The 22906-nt window shown below is 39.9% G+C and overlaps 1 long non-coding RNA gene across 2 annotated transcripts in view; it reads left to right on the top strand.

Moving 5' to 3' along the window:
• Positions 1–7306: 7306 nt before the first annotated feature.
• Positions 7307–22906, top strand: part of LOC122564047 — an 82951-nt gene continuing 67351 nt past the window's right edge. Inside the window, exons 1-3 of one of the 2 annotated variants that reach the window (XR_006315802.1) lie at positions 7308–7740; positions 9772–9962; positions 10567–11106. This is a non-coding gene — a long non-coding RNA (uncharacterized LOC122564047). Of the gene's footprint in view, positions 7741–9771; positions 9963–10566; positions 11107–22906 lie in introns of those variants that run through there. The other variant, XR_006315803.1, reaches the window with a different exon arrangement.

Below are 22906 nucleotides of genomic sequence, written 5' to 3'. Positions count from 1 at the left end.
AAAATTACAATGAGCATGAGTTTTACATACTGCCAATCATTTCTAACTAAAATGGGGCACAAAGGTAAAGTTACAGAAGAATCAAAAAGTTTTATCTGGTGACTGTTTGTCAGAAAAGTTAACTTTGATTTTTCTGCACAGATGCTGCCAGACTTGCTGAGCTTTTCCAGCAACCTTGGTTTTTGTTTCTAACTAACTTCTAAACTCACTTAGTCATTAACTTGGTATATTATCATTTTTTCAGAGTATTGCTGAGACGGAAAGAATTGTTCACACTTCCAGGGATACCATTTACAGTGAGTATCTATTTACACATGGAAATATTCATTGAATTTCAAAAGATCTCTTGAGATTCCTTTTGAAACAAGTTGACTGATTTTGTAGATAAATTACCAAACTCCACCAGTTATTTTGAGCTGTGCAATTTTTTGATATTCAAAACAATCACCAATAATGGCAGAGTTTTATATTTTCTCCATGAAAATGCAAATTATGAAAGCCAAAGCACTGTACAATTAAAAGAAGGAAAATGCAATTATTGAAAATCAAATAAAAAGAGAAAGTGTTAGAAATACACAGGAAGTCAGTAACTATGATTGAGCTAAGACTGCTTCTTAATCAGTTTTTCTTATTTCATATATTAACTGTTGTGTGTTTTCACCATTTCCTTCTACTGAAAAAGGTTCATTGTGATTAATTGCGCTTTGGCACTCCAAGTGTATTAAGTATCAAACATCAGTTTAGGTCTACATTATTGGAAACATAGTACTGCTACAAGATGCAAACATGTACTTGGAACATATAAATTAAATACTTGATATCATCCATGTCTCAGTTAAAAATCACACAAGACTAGGTTATAGAGTTGAAAAATGTGGTGCTGGAAAAACACAGCAGGCCAGGCAGCATCCGAGAAGCAGCAGAATCAACATTTCAGGCATAAGCCCTTCTTCAGAAGACTAGGTTATAGTCCATCAGGATTATTTGGAAGTACTGGCTTCCGGAGCACTGCTCCTTCATCAGGTAGCTGTGCAGCAGGATCATAAGACCACAGAATTTGTAGCAGAAGATCACAGTATCAAGCATGCAACTGATACGATATATTGAAGAAACCTCGATTACTGTTGAGTCTTTCATCTTTTCAAATATGTTAGACAATAGACAATAGGTGCAGGAGTAGGCCATTCAACCCTTTGAGTCAACACCACCATTCGTTATGATCATGGCTGATCATCCACAATCAGTATCGTGTTCCTGCCTTTTCCCCATAACCCTTGATTCCACTATTTTAAGAGTTCTATCCATCTCTTTCTTGAAAGTATCCAGAGACTTAGCCTCCACTGCCTTCTGGGGCAGAGCATTCCATATATCCACCACTCTCTGGGTGAAGAAGTTTCTCCTCAACTCTTTTCTAAATAGCCTACCCCTTATTTTTTTAAACTGTGTCCTCTGGTTCTGAACTCACCCATCAGCGGAAACATGCTTCCTGCCTCCAGAGTGTCCAATCCTTTAATAATCAATGTGGGCGGCATGGTGGCTCAGTGGTTAGTACTGCTGCCTCACAGCACCAGGGTCCCAGCCTTGGGCAACTGTCTGTGGGGAGTTTGTACATTCTACCCGTGTCTGTGTGGGTTTCCTCCGGGTGCTCCGGTTTCCTTCCACAGTCCGAAGATGTGCAGGGAGAAGGTAGCAAAGAGTACAATAGGTAAATGGGGGTGGGGATGGAGGTGATAGGTCAGAGGGGAGGGTGGAGCAGAATAAGTGGAAAGGGAGATTGGCAGGTAGGACGGGTCTAAGCTGGAAGGATGGAATTGGGGTAAGGTGGGGGGAGGGGAAATGAGGAAACTGGTGAAGTCCACATTGATACCCTAGTGTTGAAGTGTTCCGAGACAGAAGATGAGGCGTTCTTTCTCCAGGCGTCGGGTGGTGAGGGAGTGGTGGTAGAGGAGACCCAGGACCTGCATGTCCTCGGCAGAGTGGGAGGGGAAGTTGAAATGTTGGGCCACGGGGCGGTGGGGTTGATTGGTGTGGGTGTCCTGGAGATGTTGCCTGAAGTGCTCTGCGAGGAGGTGTCCAGTCTCCGCAATCTAGAGGAGACCGCATTGGGAGCAATGGATACAATAAATGACATTGGTGGATGTGCAGGTGAAACTGTGATGGATGTGGAAGGCTCCTTTGGGACCTTGAATGGAGGTGAGGGAGGAGGCGTGGGCACAGGTTTTGCAATTCCTGCAATGGCAGGGGAGGGTGCCAGGATGGGAGGGTGGGTTGTAGGGGGGTGTGGACCTGACTAGGTAGACATGGAAAGCAGAAAGCAGAAAGGGGTGTGGAGGGAAATATATCTCTGGTGGTGGGGTCCATTTGGAGGTGGCAGAAATATCGTTGGATGATGTGGTTAATGTGAAGGTTGGTAGGGTGGAAAGTGAGGACCAGGGGGTTCTGTTCTTGTTACGGTTGAAGGCGTGGGGTTTGAGGGTGGAGGTGTGGGATGTGGATGAGATGCGTTGGAGGACATCTTCAAACACGTGGGAAGGGAAATTGCGATCTCTAAAGTGGGAGGCCATCTGGTGTGATCTGTGGTGGAATAAGCCCAGTCGCTCCAATCTTTCAACATATGATGGTCCTGCCATTCTGGGAACTGACCTCGTGAACGTATGCTGCACTCCTTCAATAGCCAAAATGTCCTTCCTCAAATTTGGAAACCAAGACTGCACACAATACTCCAGGTGCGATCTCACCAGGGCTCTGTACAGCTGCAGAAGATTCCATACTCAATTCCTCTTATTATGAAGGCCAGTATGCCATTAGCTTTCTTCACTGCCTGCTGTACCTGCATGCTTGTTTTCATTGACTGATGTACAAGAACACCTAGATCTCGTTGTACTTCCCCTGTACCCAACTTGACTCTATTTAGATAGTAATGTGCCTTCCTGTTCTTGCCACCAACATGGATAATCACGTATTTATCCACATTAAATTGCATCTGCCATGCATCCGTCCACTCACCTAGCCTGTCCAAATCACCCTCATAACATCCTCCTCACATTTTACCTTGCCACCCAGCTTTGTGTCATCAGCAAATTTGGTAATATTATTTTTAATCTATATCACTCATGTATATTGTAAACAGCTGCGGTCCCAGCATCGAACCTTGTGGTACTCCACTGGTCACTGCCTGCCATTCTGAAAGGGACCTGTTTATCACTACTCTTGCTTTCTGTCAGCCAGCCAATTTTCAATCCAAGTCAGTATATTGCCCCAATACCATGTGCCCTAATTTTGCTCACTAGTTTCCTATGTGGGACTTTATCAAAGACTTTTTGAAAGTCCAGATACACTACATCCACTGGCTCTCCCTTGTCTATCTTCATAGTTACATCCTCAAAAAATTCCAGATTAGTCAAGCACAATTTTCCCTTCATAATTCCATGCTGACTCTGACCTGTCCTGTTACTGCTATCCAAATGAGTCGTAATTTCATCTTTTATAATTGGTTCCAGCATCTTTCCCACCACTGACATCAGGCTAACTGATCTATAATTCCACGTTTTCTCTCTTCTTCCTTTCTTGAAGAACATTAGCCACCCTCCAATCCACAGGAATTGATCCTAAATCTATAGAACATTGGAAAATTATTACCAATGCATCCTCGATTTCTAGAGCCACCTCCTCAAATACCCTGGGATGCAGACCATCAAGTCCCAGGGACTTATCAGCCTTCAAACCTAACGGTCTACCCAACACCATTTCCTGCCTAATATAAATTCCCATCAGTTCATCTATTATCCTATGTCCTTCAGCCACTATTACATTTGGGAGATTGCTTGTGTCTTCCCCAGTGAAGACAGATCCAAAGTACCTGTCAAACTCTTCTGCCATTTTCTTGTTCCCCATAATACATTCACGCGTTTCTGTCTTCAAGGGCCCAATTTTAGAATTAGCTTTTTTTTTCTTTTCACTTACCTAAAAAAGCTTTTACTATCCTCCTTTATATTTTTGGCCAGTTTGCCTTTGTACCTCATTTTTTCTCCATATATTGCCTTTTCAGTTATCCTCTGTTGCTCTTTAAATGTTTCCCAGTCCTCCGGCTTCCCACTCATCTTTGCTATGTTATACTTCTCTTTTATCTTTATACAGTCCTTAATTCCCCTTGTCAGCACCGCCGCCCCTGCCTCCCCTTAGGATCTTTCTTCTTCTTTGAACTGATCCTGCACCTTACGCATTATATCCAGAAATACCTGCCATTGTTGTTCCACTGCCATCCCTGCTAGGGTATTGAACTTTGGCCAGCTCTTCCCTCATAGCTCCATAGTTCCCTTTGTTCAACTGCAATACTGACATTTCTGATTCTCCCTTCTCCCTCTCAAATTGCAGATTAAAATTTATCATATTATGGTCAATACCTCCTAATGGCTCCTTTACTTCAAGGTCCCTGATCAAATCTGGTTTGTTGCACAACACCCAGATCCAGAATTGCGTTCTCCCTGGTAGGCTCCAGTACAAGCTGTTCTAAGATTCCATCTCCACAAACTCCCTTTCTTGGAGTCCAGTACAATCCTGATGCTCCCAGTCTACCTGCGTGTTGAAATCCCCCATAACAACTGTAGTAATACCTTTGCGACAGGCCAATTTCAACTCCTTATTCAATTTACACCCTACATCCAGACTACTGTTTGGGGGCCTGTAGATAACTCCCATTAGGGTCTTTCTACTCTTAGAATTTCTCAGCTCCATTCATATTGACTGTACATCTCCTGATTCTATGCTCCCCCTCGCTTAATATCTTAATATCATTCCTCACCTAAAGGGTTGCAGGTTTCAGTTCATTAATATGTAAATCCCAGAACTTCTTTCAAATCACATTCTCAAGATCACTTAAGGTTTAATGAACTAAAACCAGACACCCATTCTAAAAGATGAACGACTTAGCATATATTGAATAAACTAGATTGTTGTTATCAGTTGCATGCGTGACACTGTGATCTTTTGGCATAAATTCTGTGTCTTATGATTCAGCTCCACAGCTACCTGGTAAAGGAGCAGCACTCCAAAAGCTAGTACGTCCAAATAGACCTGTTGGACTATAACCTTGTGTTGTATGATTTTTAACTTTGTCCATCCCAGTCCAACACCGGCACCTCCACATCATGTCCCAGTTGGCAGCACTCTCAGCTAAATATCAAGCTTCGAAGTCCCAGCACAAAAAATACGATTGTCATGCCAATACTGTAGGTTGGAGGACTGCACTATTAGAGGTGGCGTTTTTCAAATGAAACATTAAACTGAGGCTCCATGCGGCTGCTCGGATATATATTATGTGAAAAATCCTACAACACTCTTTCAACAGAAAAGCAGGGGAGTTATCCCTGTGTCCTAGTCAATACTGTTCCCTAAATCAGTGTAAATATAAATTATCTGGTCATTCCCCCATTACTACAACAGTGACCATAGTTTAAAAGTACTTCACTGGTTGTAACGCGCTTTGAGATGCCTTGTGGTCATGAACAGCGCTATATTAACGGCAATGTAGAAAATGAATAGACGATCACATCACAAGCAAAAAAAAGTTTATTTGACCGAAAATAAGTAAGTCACATTACTGGGAGTGCTCTTAGCCAAAGAACTCGTGCATTTGGCTCAACTTTTGTTATTATGTAGTGGAACAGCCAATTCACCCACAAAATTTCTTAGATAATGAGATAAACAAAACAACCCGAGCTAATGGTGTCGAAGTCACTGGGAAATCCCTCTATTATCTTTCAGTGCCGTGGGATTTACTTAACGCTCTTTTACCTAGCGAGCATGACATCTCATTCTGAAAAATTAAATAAACCACGTTATTGGTACCGAACAGCACTGGTGTCAGGACAGATTATAAATCTCTGTGACGTGAAGTTTGAGTCCAAAAACAAATCTACAATGTTTCTAATCATTAGTTTCTGAACATTAGTCTTTCCAAATGATTATCTCTTAAAAGGCGTTAAAGTTAATCTATATATTTATTTCACAATTTCAAACGACTGAAAACTTTCGCTGTGACTTTTAAAACACATTTGAGTAATCGAAGTGTCTTGCTGTTGTTAGGTAACCGTTGGGAAATTTTGATTATGAAATACGTACTGGGCCACCTGCATGTTAGGAAAAATCCAAAGTGCACTTGTTCTATCGTTCAGTTTGCACGACCGGACAAGGGCACGAACGATGATTAGCACATGATGATGATCTGTCTACTTGGGGAAAGTACAAAGAAAATGTACTTTTTAAAGTTAGCGTAGCGTCTTGAGGGAAACCAGTGAACAAGAAGGCCTTTGTGATTTAAGTTATTAAAGATAAAGGCAGGAAGCCATTATGACACATTTTTCTTAGGAAAAAGGTTACATTTAGTTGGGTCAGCGGTGGCACGTGATCGGGATTACATCACATTACTGTACGTCCAGTAGTCACAAGGGCGAGACATGGAAACAGCTGATCGGCCCCAGGAGGTCACCAGGTTCGCGGCGCTCAGCTGGAGGGGGCGGGCACCGCTACGCAAACCTTTCTGTTGAGTCATTGAATCCGCCCACCCACCTAGGCCCCGCCTCATCCAACCCTCGATAGGCCCTTAAGACACAGTCCGCCAAGTTGAGTGGCTACAGGAACTGCCTGTCATGATGCCCCTTTGCCATTCAGAATTGTACATATTCTTTTAAAAGGTTATATTCAGATAAAATAGAATGTTTGTTTTCATAATTGGAATTGTTTTATTCCTGTTCGATTAAGCGTGAAAACAAACGTACAAAAGTATGTACTGTAATATGATGGGTGCCAATAATGACGTTCAAGTTATAGCAATAACCCAACCTTTCATGGTAAAACTATCCTCAACATTCCTCCATATGCTCCCATTTTAATCAGTTCCAGCGAATTAGCCGTCAAACCTTAAATCGCCATTCATAAAATGCTAAGTCATGCAGACGCAATCTATTCTGGGACGTGTAGTTTGGTCATGCGCGACGTGCTCCGTAACCGTTAAGGAGCCGGTGCACGAACGACAAATCCCACAAAGCAGCGCGCACCAGATCGCTGTCGATGCAGAGGCGGGCACTGGCCCGCGTGTTCGCATTGGGCAATTTGCCCCACTGACGTTTGGCTTGGAAGGCTACTGGCACGACAGCTGCAATCGATTGGTTAATGTGGTAGTCAATTATCATACGTCACGTTTACCAGTTATTTCTCTCGTGCCCACCCCCGCCTCATCCAAAAACGATTTTTAAATTCCTCCCCTCGCACAGCGGCTGGGAAGAAATCGTGGCGCTGCCGTGTCCATTTCCCTCCTCCTGATTGGGTGAACTGCAGCCGGAGCCGCGCCCCGTTGCCCATTTCCCGCGCAGGGATTGGTGGGAGTGATTGTCAATCAGATCTGACGGTGTCGTGACGGTGGTAACTGTCAAGTCAAGTGAAGTTAAGTGGGGAGCTGGCCGGTGTCTCAGTTCATCAGTCAGTCTGATTGCTGGCGCAGTGAGAGTGGACTTATTCTAATCAGGGGAAAAGTATACAGTCACTTACTAGCGGCATTGCTGGCTGACCCAACTAGCTAAGAAGGAAAGCTCCGAGCTCTGGTAAAGAGGGTGATGGTCGCCGACTTGTCATTGACGAATCATCAGTTACTGAGAGGACTGAAGCAGCGAGGCGCCGCTGGGACAGAGACTTTCATGGGGAGTTCGTTCACTCTTCTGCAGCCTGGAGGGTGGTGATGTGAATGTGCGCAAGTTCCTGAAGTTTCATTTAAAAAATCTTAAGGGATTCTAGACAACTCCCTACAAGTGCAGAAAAAAGCTGAAAAGTGAATTAACAATTTTTTATTTTTTAAAAAGTTCAATTCTTATACGTCTTAACTCTTTCCTCCCCCCCCCCCCCCCTCCCGCAGAAGAAAGATCTGCCCTGTTTGTTTAAGTAAGATTTTATTTCCCGATCCTTTTTTATGGGTCTATAATTTTTTTTTTAGCTAATGAAGCTTTTTCTGCGTCAAGAAAAGGGAACGGCCTGTCTTTTAAAGATCTTTAAACGTACTGTATTGAAAATAGGTGAAGGTCAGGAAAGTTCTAGAAGTGCAGCTGACTACTATCTGGGAGGTATAAAGACTTTTTAAAAATCGGTTTTACTTAAATTGATTTAGGGAAGTGAACATTTGGCCTCCACCTCGCCTGACCCAAAATTTCTGGTAAAATCTTTGTTTCCATATGGTGCTTAAATAATAGACCCCCAAAAAAGATTTAAATTAGAGAAATGATTTCCTGAGAGTGTTGTACTAATATTTTTGGAGCCGGGAGGCAGAGAATATATTTCTTTTTCTCTCTCAAATTTTTTTTTTCGCGACTTTGGTTGTTTGCATTTATCTTTATTCATGCTTACGCAACACTGCAGTTGAGTTACTGCCCTTAGTTTGGAACTGCAGGGAGCAGTCTAGCTCCAATGTCATTGCTCTTGCGTTAGTTAAAATGGGTTCCCCCCCCCCTTTTTATTTTAATTATAAGAACTTCAATAGCTTAGCCCCCTGTACAATGAAAGTGTTCCAAAGTCTCCAGATAATAATTATTGTGTTTTGGGAACCGTGTATTGCCCTGGAACTGAGAGTAAGCGAGTGAACAGAATCTCTGCGGGGGGAAAAAGTGAGATGACTAATGCGATTTATTATAAATCTTGAACATTTTATCTAGAACTAGTTGATTCATATTTTTCACCAGGTTTGTAAAAGTATGGGGTACTCTTAATGTTGGAAATAACTATTGATGTGTTTTGTGTGGAAAATTTTCCTCCCGAGACCTGGGGTGTGTACAATTTACTGCGAATCTTGTATGTCAGAAATGAACGTACTGGGAATTTATATTTTGGCAGATTTTGGGATTCTCACCATAACTAAATGTGAACTGGAAGGAACTGTTTAAGAGCAAAATATCGTAATAAATTGGATATTATCAAACGAGTTAATCTTCAAATACGAATGATATTGTCCCTTTCCAGTGGCTCGACCATGCTATCCAACCTGTGACTAAACACTTGATCTGTCGAAATATTTCTATTTCAATATCATTATATTTTAAATATAATTTTGGTAAATGAGTTTTGAATTTAACTATACCTGTTTCTTTATAGATGTTTTATGTATAATGAGTTTTCAAATACTTTGCGGGGACCTCTGATTTTGTCGCCTTCCTCTCTCTCCTCCTCACCCCACCCAAGACTGTTTCCTGTTAAGTCACTGAATGAATGCCTCCTTAAATTTGGCCTATTGCTGAATCATGCATTAAAGCCAAGGTGAAGGGAGGTACTATACTGAAATTTTTATCACCGTTCAGACAAATGGGGCTGGCAGACTGATTGGAATTTGCTATATGCAAGAGGCATCTCAAGAATTCACAGCATCATAAGTTGACAGTAACCCACATTACTAAAGACAGGCTGGTCCAGTTTCCATAGCTACAGTACCTCCTGCATTCTCTTCTGTTAAGTCTATCCAAGTAGGGTGTGGCCTTTTTTAAAATAACTACATTTATTTCCATATGAAGGGAATTGTTTTTCTCTTTGAAAACAAGATTGAGCAGTGGAAATGTCTTTTACCCAATCAAGTTTTCAATGTAATAGAAACTATTGTCATACCTCGGGTTGTAAAACCAATAAAGTAAACTTGTTTTTAAGTGATTCTGGATTCTGCCATAACTTCTCAAAAGGTTTCAATTACTATGTAACTTAACCAGGAAGATAAAGAAGATATTTTTTTCTTTTTTTTTGTAGGAGGATTGAATTCCATGAATTACTCTGGCTATCCGACAGCCGTTCTTCACTGGCTAGTTTTATGTCCGTGTCAAGCAGCTAAAGCTGCCAGTTGAAGAACTGTTGAGGTTGGCTATTTGCAACGGGACGATGAAGAGGATGTGACTGTGTGGCTCTGTGGGCCAGAAGGGACTTAACTGTTCTAGTCTTGTGTGAGTAAACATTGATTACTTGGTCTGGAAGAAACATGCTTTGTAATACAGCATGCTCCAGTTGGCTTAATGCTCAGTTGCATAACTTTGATTATATTGTATAAATGCACACTTATAACTTGTGTCTGGGTGGGGCTGTTTTTACTTTATCTTTATGTTGCAAAAAGAATTGTAATGTGCTTAACCTCTGCATTTTGTAAAAATTCCAGGGGACAGTTTTTTTTTCTTATGGTACTTTGTTAAAAAGTTGTAATCAAAATAATTGCCTACTTTTAGTTTACTGCACAAAACATAACCATATGAATTTTTTAGGACATTCTAAATACTTTGTTTTGAATGTAATTCCTTCATTAGTCAAATTCCTTTGCACTGACGTACCTCCCAGCTTATCGTGTTAAAACATGAGCTGTATTAAAGAAACAATACAGTTTGAAAAGATAGCTTTGGCTTTATATGTAGTTTGTGTTTTGAGTTTTTAGGTTAATGTTCAAAATGGCTAGCTCAATTTGCAACTTATGACTGGTTCTTTGTAATCACCACACTTTTAGAAACAAAAATGTCGTCATTTGTATTACCAAATCAATATTTTTCCTTTTTTCATTAGATCTGTGGTTTTGGGGCAAGAAAAATCAATTCTTTTGGAAGCCACTTCATCAAAATACAACCATTACAGTTTTTGTTTTTAAGGAATAAATCTCTGCAGCCTTAGACAAGTAGCCCTGTATCCAACTCTTCTATGCAACTGTTTATTTTTTCCTTGGAGAAATAACTATATATGTACTGCATTTTATCATGGGGAAATGTCCCGTGTAGCTTCATTTTAAGTGTAATTACATGACAATTCTGTCCAAGTCAAAACAACTGATGTCAAAAGGCATGATGTAAATGTTGCTTTCTACTAAATAAACATTAGATGAAATACTCGGTAAATTGTATTTCACCTAGAATTTACACAAGTTGACATTCATCAAAAGTTCAGATTGCTTGAAAATTAATTTTTAATTTTTTTTGGTTGGACAACCTCTTTGGTTTTAAAAAATCCCTCTAATTTAAAAAAAAATCTTGTTTCAATCCTCAGACAGCTGTAACTTCCAAAATTAATTCCAAATTTCCACTGACAATATTAATAAATTGTCCAACAGCTTTCAAGTTTTCAGTTTGTTTTTGTGGAGCAAACCAGCTAAAAACATTGACTAGGAAATATTTTTTCCAGATAACTTGTACTCTAAATGACTAAAATTTACTTTTTTTACTTCACAATACTTTGTACCTTTTTAAGTACGCAATTCATTCTGAGATTTGGAGATGCCAGAGTTGGACTGGTATGTAGAGTTAAAAAATCACGCAGCACCAGGTTATAGTCCAACAGGCTTAATTGGAAGCATTAGCTTTTGGAGTGCTACTCCTTCCACAGGTGTTTGTGGAGTATAAGATTATAAGACACAGAATTTATAGCAAAAGTTTAGTGTGATGGAACTAAAATTATATATTGAAAAAGACCTGGATGGTTTAAGTTAATCTGTTAGAATGACCACGTTGGTTTCAGAACCATTGCAAAATGATTGGCTCAAAAGTATTTGCACTTTTTTTTTTAACCTTTTCTAGCAGATAAATTGCAATCTGTGAACTAACTTTTGTAGTTGGGTTTATCATGATGATTCCTTCCTTAGTGAGAGCTAGGCAAAACTTCCAAGCTGGTTTAAATTCTTACAAGCCTACTGTCTTAATGCAAATTAACCTGCATTCATGCATGGTGAATCACTGAGACTCACTGACTTGTGCTCTTCCTAACTTAATCCTACCATGGCTTCTTGTAGGCACTTCTCCCTCTTCAAGCCTACCTCCATAGCAACATGAATTACATTTTTGAGTTTGGGGGGGGAGGAAACCTGGTGGCTCCGTGATTAGCACAGCTACCTTAGCACCAGGGGCAGATGTTTTGCTTCTAGCCTTGGGTGACTGGAGTTTGCATATTCTCCTGGTGTCTGCGTACGTTCCCACCCCCAGTCCAAAGTTGTACAGTTAAATGTATTGACAATGGTAAATTGTTGAAGGATGTGCAGGCTATGTGGGTTAGCCATGGTAACTGTGGGGTTGGGGGAATAGGGTGGAGAGTTGGGTCTGGGTGAGATGCTGTTCAAAGGGTCAGTGCAGACTCAGTGGGCTGAATAGTCTCTTTTCTGCACTGTAGGGATTCTGATTCTACTTAACAATAAATGCTAATTTAGCTCTCCTTCAATCTTTCAATTGCATGTTATCCTGCAGCTAAAAGTTCAGGATCAGTTTACAAAAACCATACATTCCTAACACCTTTTGTAGGATTTCTGAGATGAACAATCAATCCACTTTGTGTCGATGTCTTGGACATTGTTTACCAGTGTGTGCAGCTAGGTACTTCTTCAAACAACCTAAAGTACTACTAGAATCTTTGACGGCAAACTTGGGTGGCCTCATTTTAGCAATGCTCACAACGTGTCACACAATTCCTTCCTTGATCCGTTTTGTTATCAAGACAATCTTTAACCATTTTTAAAACCTTGGTTATGCTGGACAGAAAGATCTTTTATACAGAAACAATTTTCAATTGACCAGCGGAAAATAATGGGAAAACTAAGGTGGCTACAGAAAGGTGCATGAATAGGTTTTAAAGTATTTAAAAGGTTAAAAGAAATTTGCAGTAGAAATGTGGAAGAGATGCTATTAACATAATTTTGACCTAACAAGAGCCCAATAGCTGATTGCTGCAGGATTTATTTTAGCAACTACCAACTACCAGTAGCTACCAAGCATGTCCTCCATCTGATTTTGCCATGTTTAATTTTTTTAAGTTAACTTTTCAAAATCCAGAAAGCCTTCTATGGAAAGTGAAAATTGTGTAGCAAAATGTAGCAAATTGTGTAGCTGTACACATGCAAATAAATCCCTTGATCCAAAGTCGTAAATATGGCCATTGGTATGAATAGATGTTGCCATTCTTTGTGGTAATTGAAATATTTATACTTTGATTATATGGCAATTTGATGACTGAATTTTCCTATTGAAATTCTAATGCCCACTTAAACTTAGTACAGTATCTCAGTATTTTGGTTGGACTGATGTAAAAGATTTCTATTCCAGTATCATCCAATTGATTATATTTGCCATCTAAGCTAGATTGGATTTTGTTTAAAAGAAATCTGTAGAAAAATTATGATCTTTGGTTTATGGCTCACTTGAGTCACCCCCTGATAGTTCTGAATTTGAGCCAACACTTCAATCTAATAGCTATACTATTTTCAGCCTTGACCTGGAAAGTTTCTTTTGCAGCAAGTACATTGATGGCACATGGTGGTTGAATCTGAAAGACCAGTTAAGGGATTTTGAAACAATTAAATTGCCAAACAGTTCTGAATATTGAAACAAATTGTGTTTACTACTTTCTTTGTAAAAAGCACTAATGTTTTGTAGATAGGCCAATAAGAGATGAGGCCACATTAGATTTGGCCAGGTGTTAGATCTGGAGGTAGATGAGCACTTTGGCAATAGTGACCACAATTCAATTATGTTTACTTTAGTGATAGAGATAGGTATATATTGCAGGGCAAGAGTTTTAGCTGGGGTAAAGGCAATTATGATGCGATTAGGTAAGATTTAGGATGCATAGGGTAAGGAAGGGAACTGCAGGTGATGGACGCAATTGAAATGTGGAGCTTTTCAAAAAACAGCTACTGCGTGTCTTTGATAAGGAAGTGGTCAAGCAAGGGAACATTTATCTTTACTGAAGATGAGACGTGAAGGCTCCATTAAGTGCTTGAGAGTTATAAATTAACCAGGAAGGGCCTAAAGAGTACTAAAAAGAGCCGGGAGGGGACATGTAAAGTCCTTGGCCAGTAGGATCAAGGAAAACTCTAATGCCTTCTGTAAGTATATCTGGATCAAAAGAATGACTAGGGTAAGATTAGGGCCATAGAGGACAGTAGTGAGAAGTTGTGCGTGGAGTCCACGGCGATGGGAGAGGCACCAAATGAATATTTTTGTCTTTTTCCTATGTGAGTACTGACAGTGTTGTTGAGGAGAATACGGAGATACAGTGTAGATGGGATTGAGGTTCATAAGGAGGTGGTGTTAGCAATTGTGGAAAATAGATGGGATTTATCCTAGGATTCTCTGGGAAGCTAAGGAGGAGTCTGCAGAGTGTTTGGCTTTGATCTTTGTCATCATTGTCAACAGGCATAGTACCAGAAGACTGGAGCATAGCAAATGTTCTCCCCTTGTTCAAGAAGTGGAGCAGAGACAACCCTGGTAATTATAGACCAGTGAGCCTTACTTTGGTTGTTGGAAAGGGTTATAAGAGATGTGATTTATAATCATCTAGAAAATAATAATTTGATTAGGGGTAATCACAGTTTTGTAAGGTAGGTCGTGTCTCAAAACTGAGTCCTTTGTGAAGGTGATCAAACAGGAGGATGAGGGTAAAGTGGTTGATGTGGTGTATATGGATTTCAGTAAAATGTTTAAGGTTTCCCGCGATAGTGAATTGCAGAAAATAGAGACGTGGAATTGAGGATGATTTAGTTGTTTTGATCAGAAATTGGCGAATTGTAAGAAGACAGCAGGTGGTGGTTGATGGGAAATGGTCATCCTAGAGTTCAGTTACTAGTGGTGTACCACAAGGATCGGTTTTGGCACCACTGCTGTTGGTCATTTTTATAAATAACCGTGGATGAGGGCGTTGAAGAAAATTTGTAAATGTTACTAAGGTCAATGGTGTGGCGGACAGTGTGGAAGGATGTTGTAGGTTACAGAGGGACATAGATAACCTGCAGAGCTGGACTGAGGTGGCAAATGGAGTTGAAGTGGAAAAATGAGGTGATTCACTTTGGAAGGAGTAACAGTAATACAGAGTACTGGGCTAATGGTAAGATTCTTGGTAGTGTGGATGAGCAGAGAGATCTGTGTCCATGTGAATAAATCCCTGAAATTTGTCACCCAGGTTAATAGTGTTGTTAAGGCACACAGTGTGGTTAGCTTTTATTGGTAGAGAGATTGAATTTTGGAGCCATGAGGTCATGTTACAGCTGTAAAACAACTCTGCTGAGGCCGCATTAGAGTATTGCGTACAGTTCTGGTCGTCGCTTTATAGGAAGGATGTGGAAGTATTTGAAGGGGTGCAGAGGAGATTTACTAAAATGCTTCCTGGTATGGAGGGAAGGCCTTATGATGAAAGGCTTAGGGACTTGAGTCAATTTTTGTTAGGTGGTTGAGAGGTGACTTAATAGGGGGAATCCAGATCAGCGGATTAGAGGGGGTGGATGGCGAGAGCCTTGTTCCTTGGACGGTGATGGCTAACACGAGGGGACATATCTATCACTCCACTATTTTAAAGCTATAGGACAGATGTCAGAGGTAGGTTCTTTACTCAAAGTAGTAAGGGTGTGGAATGCCCTGCCTGCAACTGTAGTGAACTCGCCGTCATTACATGCATTTAAGTAGTCATTGGATAAACATGTGGATGATAGAATAGTGTAGATTAGATGGGCTACAGATTGTTGCACTGGCCTATGAAACCATCGAGGGCTGAAGGGCCTGTAATGTGCTGTAATATTCTATGTATGTCTTGTTTGAAAACTCTATGCATGCACTATGGTAGTTTGTCTCAAATGTGTATTGATAACTGAAATGGATTTTCTTGCTAAAGCTGACATTAAAAATGCATTGCTGAATAGAACTATTGAAATACCATGTTTAAGAATGCACCCCTAATTAAATATAGGTGGTAACCAAAATGTGTAGCAGAAAGTGCTACGAGATATGTAAACCTGCAAGATTTCAACATCTAACTAACAAATTTAGTACCAAAGGTTGTTCTAACTCCCTCTTGATTTCTTGGTAGAAATGTTGCAATAAATTCATCTTGAGTAAACGTGTAACTTGACAGCAGCCTGATTTACATAGGATTGTATGGTACATACAGGGTAGAAATGAACCATTCAACCCAACCAGTCCATGTTGACACTTATGACTTATCCAAACCTCTTTCCATCTTTCTATATATGGAAATAAGTCCCTATAGTCTTGGAGGATCATAATGCTGTGCTCTCATGAGTGAGACAAGTTGTAGTGATTAAAACTTAAGGGTTTGAGAAGGTGGGACCTGATGACCTCAGCTGATGCAGGAAATGAAACCATGCTGTTGATGTCTCCTGTATTCCCTTCCCCACCATATTTGTATTGCTTTCCCCAAACTTATCAATGCTATTTGGTTCAGTGGTACTGCATTTTACATGCTCACTGCTTTTGGTAAATAAGATCTGTATGTGTCTCTGTCAAGCTTTTTTTCTTTATTTCAATTAACTCATCTATGCCATTTTTCTTTCAAGTTAAAATGATAAATTTTCCCTCCATGCTTTTTATTGCTTTTGTTTTCATAATATAACATGTTCAAATGTGGTAAAACTGTAAAATCAAATGTGGTTTGATTTTGTAGATTTTGCATAACCTCCCTAGTTCTCAATTTTATCCCATTAGGAATAATGCTTTCTGATTAGTATGCTTTTTTGATGGCTATGCAAAGCCAGCGGCACATTTTTTTGTGATTAGTAAGTTTGCACTCCAGAGATCCTTTATCTCATCTGAGCTTGCACCTTCCAGTCTTTTTTTTTTTTAAAAAAGGACCATCTATCCTTCCTGCCAAAGCATATGACTTCATTTGCCCATTCTCCAAGTTTGTTGTCCTCCTGTAATTCTATGCTGTTCTTTAGGATTTGGGCATCATCCCTAGTTGCACTTAAATTGTATGGCATACAAGGTCATTTCAACGGGCAGTCATCCTATTACTATCTGTCTGGAGTTATGTAGGCAGTTCAGATAAGGATGGCTGATTTATCTCTCTCTGAAAGAAATTAGTGAATCTGAATGGTTTTAACACCAATCAATGGTAGCTGCTATGGTCATCCTTACTAAGACCAGCTTTGTTTCAGACTTATTAATTGTAGTTAAATTCTGTGGTGGGGTTTGAACATATCTGTTAAGAGCAATGGCCTGGTGACTGCATACAAGTCCAGTGAATACTTAACAAAATCCACTGCTTCCAAATTAACAACTACCCTTTACTCCCACAAGCTTTGTTTGAAGCCAAATAGCACTCGATTCTACCACTTACACCTCTTGGGTTTCTTCCCACAGTCCAAAGATGTGCAGGTTGGGTGACTAGCCATGAAAATGCAAGGTTACAGAAATATATCTTTCAAAACTGCACTTTGTAATTTTTTTTCTCTAATATAGTGGTGTTTTTGTATTAGAAAATCCTAGCAACTGCAAAACATTGAACTTGCAATCTATAATGCCAAGTTTCACTCCAGGCACACAATTGCTAGAAAAGTCAATCAGCTGGGATCAATAGTGTGGGACACTTGGAATGGGCATTCATTGAATTTGAGGGATCTGTTTCTTTTTTAAAAAGTGCATGAAAGTACTGGATGTAAAATGGGTGTGTTTGTTGTGATGTATGTTACATTGGTTGGACTTTCTAAATGACTTTGAATGTTACCAAAATTGGGAGTAGTAAATGTAAGTGGATTATTTGAAGTCTGATTTAAAATTAATCTGAGTTGGCAGGTAAATTTAAAGGGAGGAATAAAAGTAAGAATTTCTAATGAGATACCTAAAATGACTACCCAGCAAATAGAATTAGGAAGAAAACCTGAAAATGACTTGTCATTGATCAAATCAGCTGACATTCAGTTAGAATTTAGGGAGGCTGGGGGAGCGGAATATTACCTTGAATTAGAAAGGGGAGTGAAAACTTGAAGTTTTAAAGTGTCTGTTTCAAAGATGGGTTAGATATTATGACTTCAAGCCAGAAAAGTTTAGAATAAAGTAGTTCAGGGTGATTTTTGATTTGACTGAGAGATTTAGAATTAACTCAACTTTTAAGTTTACACTCAAATTAGAATACAGATATTTCACCTCCATTTCATCTTCCTACCTCCCTTTTAAGGTCTTAAAATTGATAAATCTCCTGGCCCTGATGGGTTACATCCTAGAGTTCTGAGGGAGGTGGCTGAGGAAATAGCGGAGGCATTGGTTGAGATCTTTCAAAAGTCACTGGAGTCAGGGAAAGTCTCAGATGATTGGAAGATCGCTGTTGTAACCCCCTTGTTCAAGAAAGGATCAAGGCAAAAGATGGAAAATTATAGGCCAATTAGCCTAACCTCGGTTGTTGGTAAAATTCTAGAATCCATCATTAAGGATGAGGTTTCTAATTTCTTGGAAGAGCAGGGTCGGATTAGAACAAGTCAACGTGGATTTAGTAAGGGGAGGTCGTGCCTGACAAATCTGTTGGAGTTCTTTGAAGATGTGACAAGTAGATTAGACCGAGGAAACCCAGTGGATGTGGTCTACCTAGACTTCCAAAAGGCCTTTGATAAGGTGCCACATGGGAGGCTGCTGAGCAAGGTGAGGGCCCATGGTGTTCGAGGTGAGCTACTGGTATGATTTGAGGATTGGCTGTCTGACAGGAGGCAGAGAGTAGGGATAAAAGGTTCTTTTTCAGAATGGCAGCCAGTGACAAGCGGTGTCCCGCAGGGTTCAGTGTTGGGGCTGCAGCTGTTCACATTATATATTAATGATCTGGATGAAGGGACTGGGGGGCATTCTAGTGAAGTTTGCGGACGATACAAAGTTAGGTGGACAGGCAGATAGTACTGAGGAAGTGGGGAGGCTGCAGAAGGATCTAGATAGTTTGGGAGAGTGGTCCAGGAAATGGTTGATGGAATTCAATGTGAGCAAATGCGAGGTCTTGCACTTTGGGGGAAAAAGAATGCAAGCATGGATTACTTTCTAAACGGTGAGAAAATTCATAAAGCCAAAGTACAGAGGGATCTGGGAGTGATAGTTGAGGATTCTCTAAAGGTAAACATGCAGGTTGAGTCCGTGATTAAGAAAGCGAATGCAATGTTGTCAATTATCTCAAGAGGGTTGGAATATAAAAGCACTGTTGTGCTACTGAGACTTTATAAAGCTCTGGTTAGGCCCCATTTGGAGTACTGTGTCCAGTTTTGGTCCCCACACCTCAGGAAGGACATACTGGCATTGGAGCGTGTCCAGCGGAGATTCACACGGATGATCCCTGGAATGGTAGGTCTAACATACGAGGAACGGCTGAGGATCCTGGGATTGTATTCATTGGAGTTTAGAAGATTAAGGGGAGATCTAATAGAAACTTACAAGATAATACATGGCTTGGAAAGGGTGGATGCTAGGAAAGTGTTTCCGTTAGGCGAGGAGACTAGGACCCGTGGACACAGCCTTAGAATTAGAGGGGGTAAATTCAGAATGGAAATGCGGAGACATTTCTTCAGCCAGAGAGTGGTGGGCCTGTGGAATTCATTGCCACAGAGTGCAGTGGAGGCTTGGATGCTAAATGTCTTCAAGGCAGAGATTGATAATTCCTTGTGACATCAAGAATTTAAGGGCTACGGGGGAATGCGGGTAAGTGGAGTTGAAATGCCCATCAGCCATGATTGAATGGCGGAGTGGACTTGATGAGCCGAATGGCCTTCCTTCCGCTCCTATGTCTTATGGTCTTAAGGATCAAAACATCTTTGGGCCTTAGTGTTTGTATTTTAACAGTTACAATTTGGGATGTGTACTCCAGGTTGTCTGAAGAAAAATCCAAAGACTATGAAACTGTTAAAAGGGCAACACTTAAAAAGCTGATTTTGTGTATAAAGTTTTATTAATTAATATTTAGATCTATAAGAAACTGAATCGGATATCTGTAGAAGTTGCAAAAACTACAGCTGTGATCAATGGTTTCAATTGCTAAAGTTAGAGGAAAAAAACTTGAATGAGTGAACTTGTGATTCTGAAAGTATTCCAGTAAATCTTGGACTAATCAGATCTTCAGGCTCATCTAGAAGTAGCAGTTCTGACAGAAACTGTTATCTAATACCGACACTTAAATGTAAAGAGATGTCATGTGGGAATCAACAAGGAAATTGGAGCAATAGAAAATCTAGCAACTGGAAAGTTATTTGTTTTAGTGAGTAAATAGAAGAATGCTAGAACCCAAAAGCAGTTTTTTAAAAAAGAAAATCCCTCTTGTCAGGGGATTGAATCTACAAAAGCCAATTGTTGGAAGTTAAATAACTACTAATTGTAGTAATTCAAATACCTAAGAAATCCTCGGAAAAGAGCACGTCAGGAAAATTAAACGGGTATTAAAAGTGTAGCAGTAGCACTTGTAGAGCATGTTCACTGTGAATGCACCAAGATGACTTGGAACAGACAAGAAGATTCTTCTATTGCTTAAGACGATTAGGCCAGTGAAGGCTCTAAATGTTGATTCTGGCTGATGGGTTAATTAAAATATTAATTGAATGCGTTAATGGAGGTTATGACTTGGTGAATTGAAAAGGTGTAATCACTAGTGCAATAAGTCCCCATAGAACCAATTGACTCTACCTCAAACTCAAATATTCTTCAACCTGATTTTGTGCAATTACATGAATTCATTTTTGGACCAATTTTGATGTTCCAAGGATTTCCAGAACCATTTTTTGGGAATAATTTGGGAGTAAAAAGTGGTCTTCCACTTACCATCCACAATCTCATGGAGCATCAAAAGATGGCATCAAAGTGTACTTACTAGGACTTGTGCTGTCCAAGACATCCTAATGATCAGGGTAAAGGAATTCCCTCATTTGTTTTGACATTAAGGATGCCCCTAATGAGTCTACAAAATTCGATTTATGAACATGAGGTGATAGGGCTACTTAAATTGATTAAAGAAAACTCAGCCTACACTTCCAACCTGAGTGGGTGTTGGTCAAAAACTGATGTGCTCAACAGACAATAAAAAAATCAATAAAAAGGGCAGAGCTGAAGCTTTTTGTTGCAAAATTAAGGCAGTACATTACCATCTTTGGGACACCATTAGAAACCATGTTTACCAAAGGACTGTACAATGTAGGAGAAAAAGTGGGTCATCTAACCCATCACATCTTTACTGTCATTGAATGAGATAATGACTGATACAATAATCCTTTACTCCACTTTCCTGTGTTTTTCTCCCACAATTATTGATTTGATTGCTAGTTAAAATTCTCTCTCCTGCTTGAATATATTAAACACACCTTCAATTGTCCTCTGTGGTAAAGAATTCCATGGATTCACTACCCTCAAATTTCTCCACATCTGTCTTAAATGTGTTACTGAGAAACCTTACTGTAGAAAAGGCTGTTTAGCCCATCCAGTCATGTACACACCCTTGGAGCATGCCATCCAAACACAGCCCCCTTACCATATCTCCATAACCCTGCATTTACTATAACCAATCTACCTAACCTGCACATTTGGATTTTGGGAGGAAACTGGACCATCTGACAGAAATCCACACCGACCGCTGCCCAGGTTTGGAATCTAACCTAGGTCTCTAGTACAGTGAGGCAGCAGTGCTGATCACTGTGCCACACTTCATCTGAGATGCCCTCTGGTCCTAAACTCACCTATAAGGGGAAAACAACCTCTTTCATATTTTCCCTGTCAAGTTCCTGAGGTTTCTTGTATGTGAAGAATGCTTTTTATTTTTCCATGTTCCTATGAATACAAGCCTAATCGACTCAACCTGTCTTTATAAGAGTTTCTTCAATGTCATTATATCTTTCTTTCCATAAAAATCCCCAAACTTTTCAGTATTCCAGCTGTGGTCTGGCTAGTTCCTTGTATAGTTTTAGCAAAACCTCTATCTTTTATACTCCATTTACCTACCCTATATGTTGAATTTGAATGCTAGCTTTTATGACTCATAGATGAGGATTTACAAATTCACTTGTTCCAGGCATTTCCACATCAATATGTTCTGATTATTATTGCACACCTCTGGAGCAGATGCAATATGAATCCAGGCTTCTTGGTTCAGAGGTTAGGACACTACTGCTATACCATGTGTGCGCTTATTCCTCTGTTCCACAGCTTTCTGTAGTCTTTCTCCATTTAAATAATATTCAGTTCCTCTTCCTGCCAAAGTGCATTAACTCTCTCTCTTTCCCTCATTCCATCTGCCAAGTTTTTGCCCACTTGCTTAATCTGTCTGTATCCCTCTACAGGATTCCCATCCTCACCAATCACTTTCCCACTTATTTTCGTCACTTACAAACTTGTGTGATGATGTTGTCACTTTAAAAAGGTTTTTTTTGGAGAGAGATTGTAAAGGCAGTAGTACCAAAGTGGCTACTGAAGACTGCCTAAGTCAATAGTTTAGGAGGCCTTTTTTGTTTTTTTTTAATAAAACTATTGTAACAATGGAAGAGGGGTGACCAGTTCCCACAGATCAAGCTTTCTAGTTTTTTTTACCTGTAGCAGTCAAAAGCTGTTTGGGTCCCAGAAGAGTTTACGCTTCAGTGAAATGATTCTTAGTTGCTACATTCTCTTAAATATCTCTCTAGATGTTTCCTCCTGGATTGGAAAACTGCATATAAGAATCTGTCTGAATTTAACTTTTTGCTGAGGGACATGTTTATGGCATATTACCATATTGGAACTGATGATTAGTGGGTACTGTATCTATTATTTGGTTAAGTTTTCAAATGTTATTCTAAATTCCTTTTCTTTGTTTTTAATTTAGCGTTTAAGTAAATTGTTTTGCTTAATATCAAATAGTTTGACCAGTCATGTCGCACCTGGCGCCTCATCTACCTTTTTAAAATAAGTTAGGGTCTGGGCTACCACCTTAACATTTTGAGCAGGGTCTGGTCCATAACCCTTTGGTTTTGGTACATTCTCTTTCTGCAGTCAAGTCATTTAATATATATTTTCCATAATTATGACTCCAGCACTGGTCTTTGTGGCACATCTCTAGGTACAGGTTTTCATCCTGAAAATGCCCTTCTTATCCCAACCCTCTGTCTTCTTTTCATTAGCTAATCATCTATCCACCTAATATGGCTAGCTCCAATACTATA

The sequence above is a fragment of the Chiloscyllium plagiosum genome, chromosome 28, assembly GCF_004010195.1.
Source record: "Chiloscyllium plagiosum isolate BGI_BamShark_2017 chromosome 28, ASM401019v2, whole genome shotgun sequence".
Taxonomy (NCBI): Eukaryota; Metazoa; Chordata; class Chondrichthyes; order Orectolobiformes; family Hemiscylliidae; genus Chiloscyllium; species Chiloscyllium plagiosum.
The sequence above is the reverse complement of the archived record's forward strand: the minus strand, read 5'-3'. Positions and strand labels throughout refer to the sequence as shown.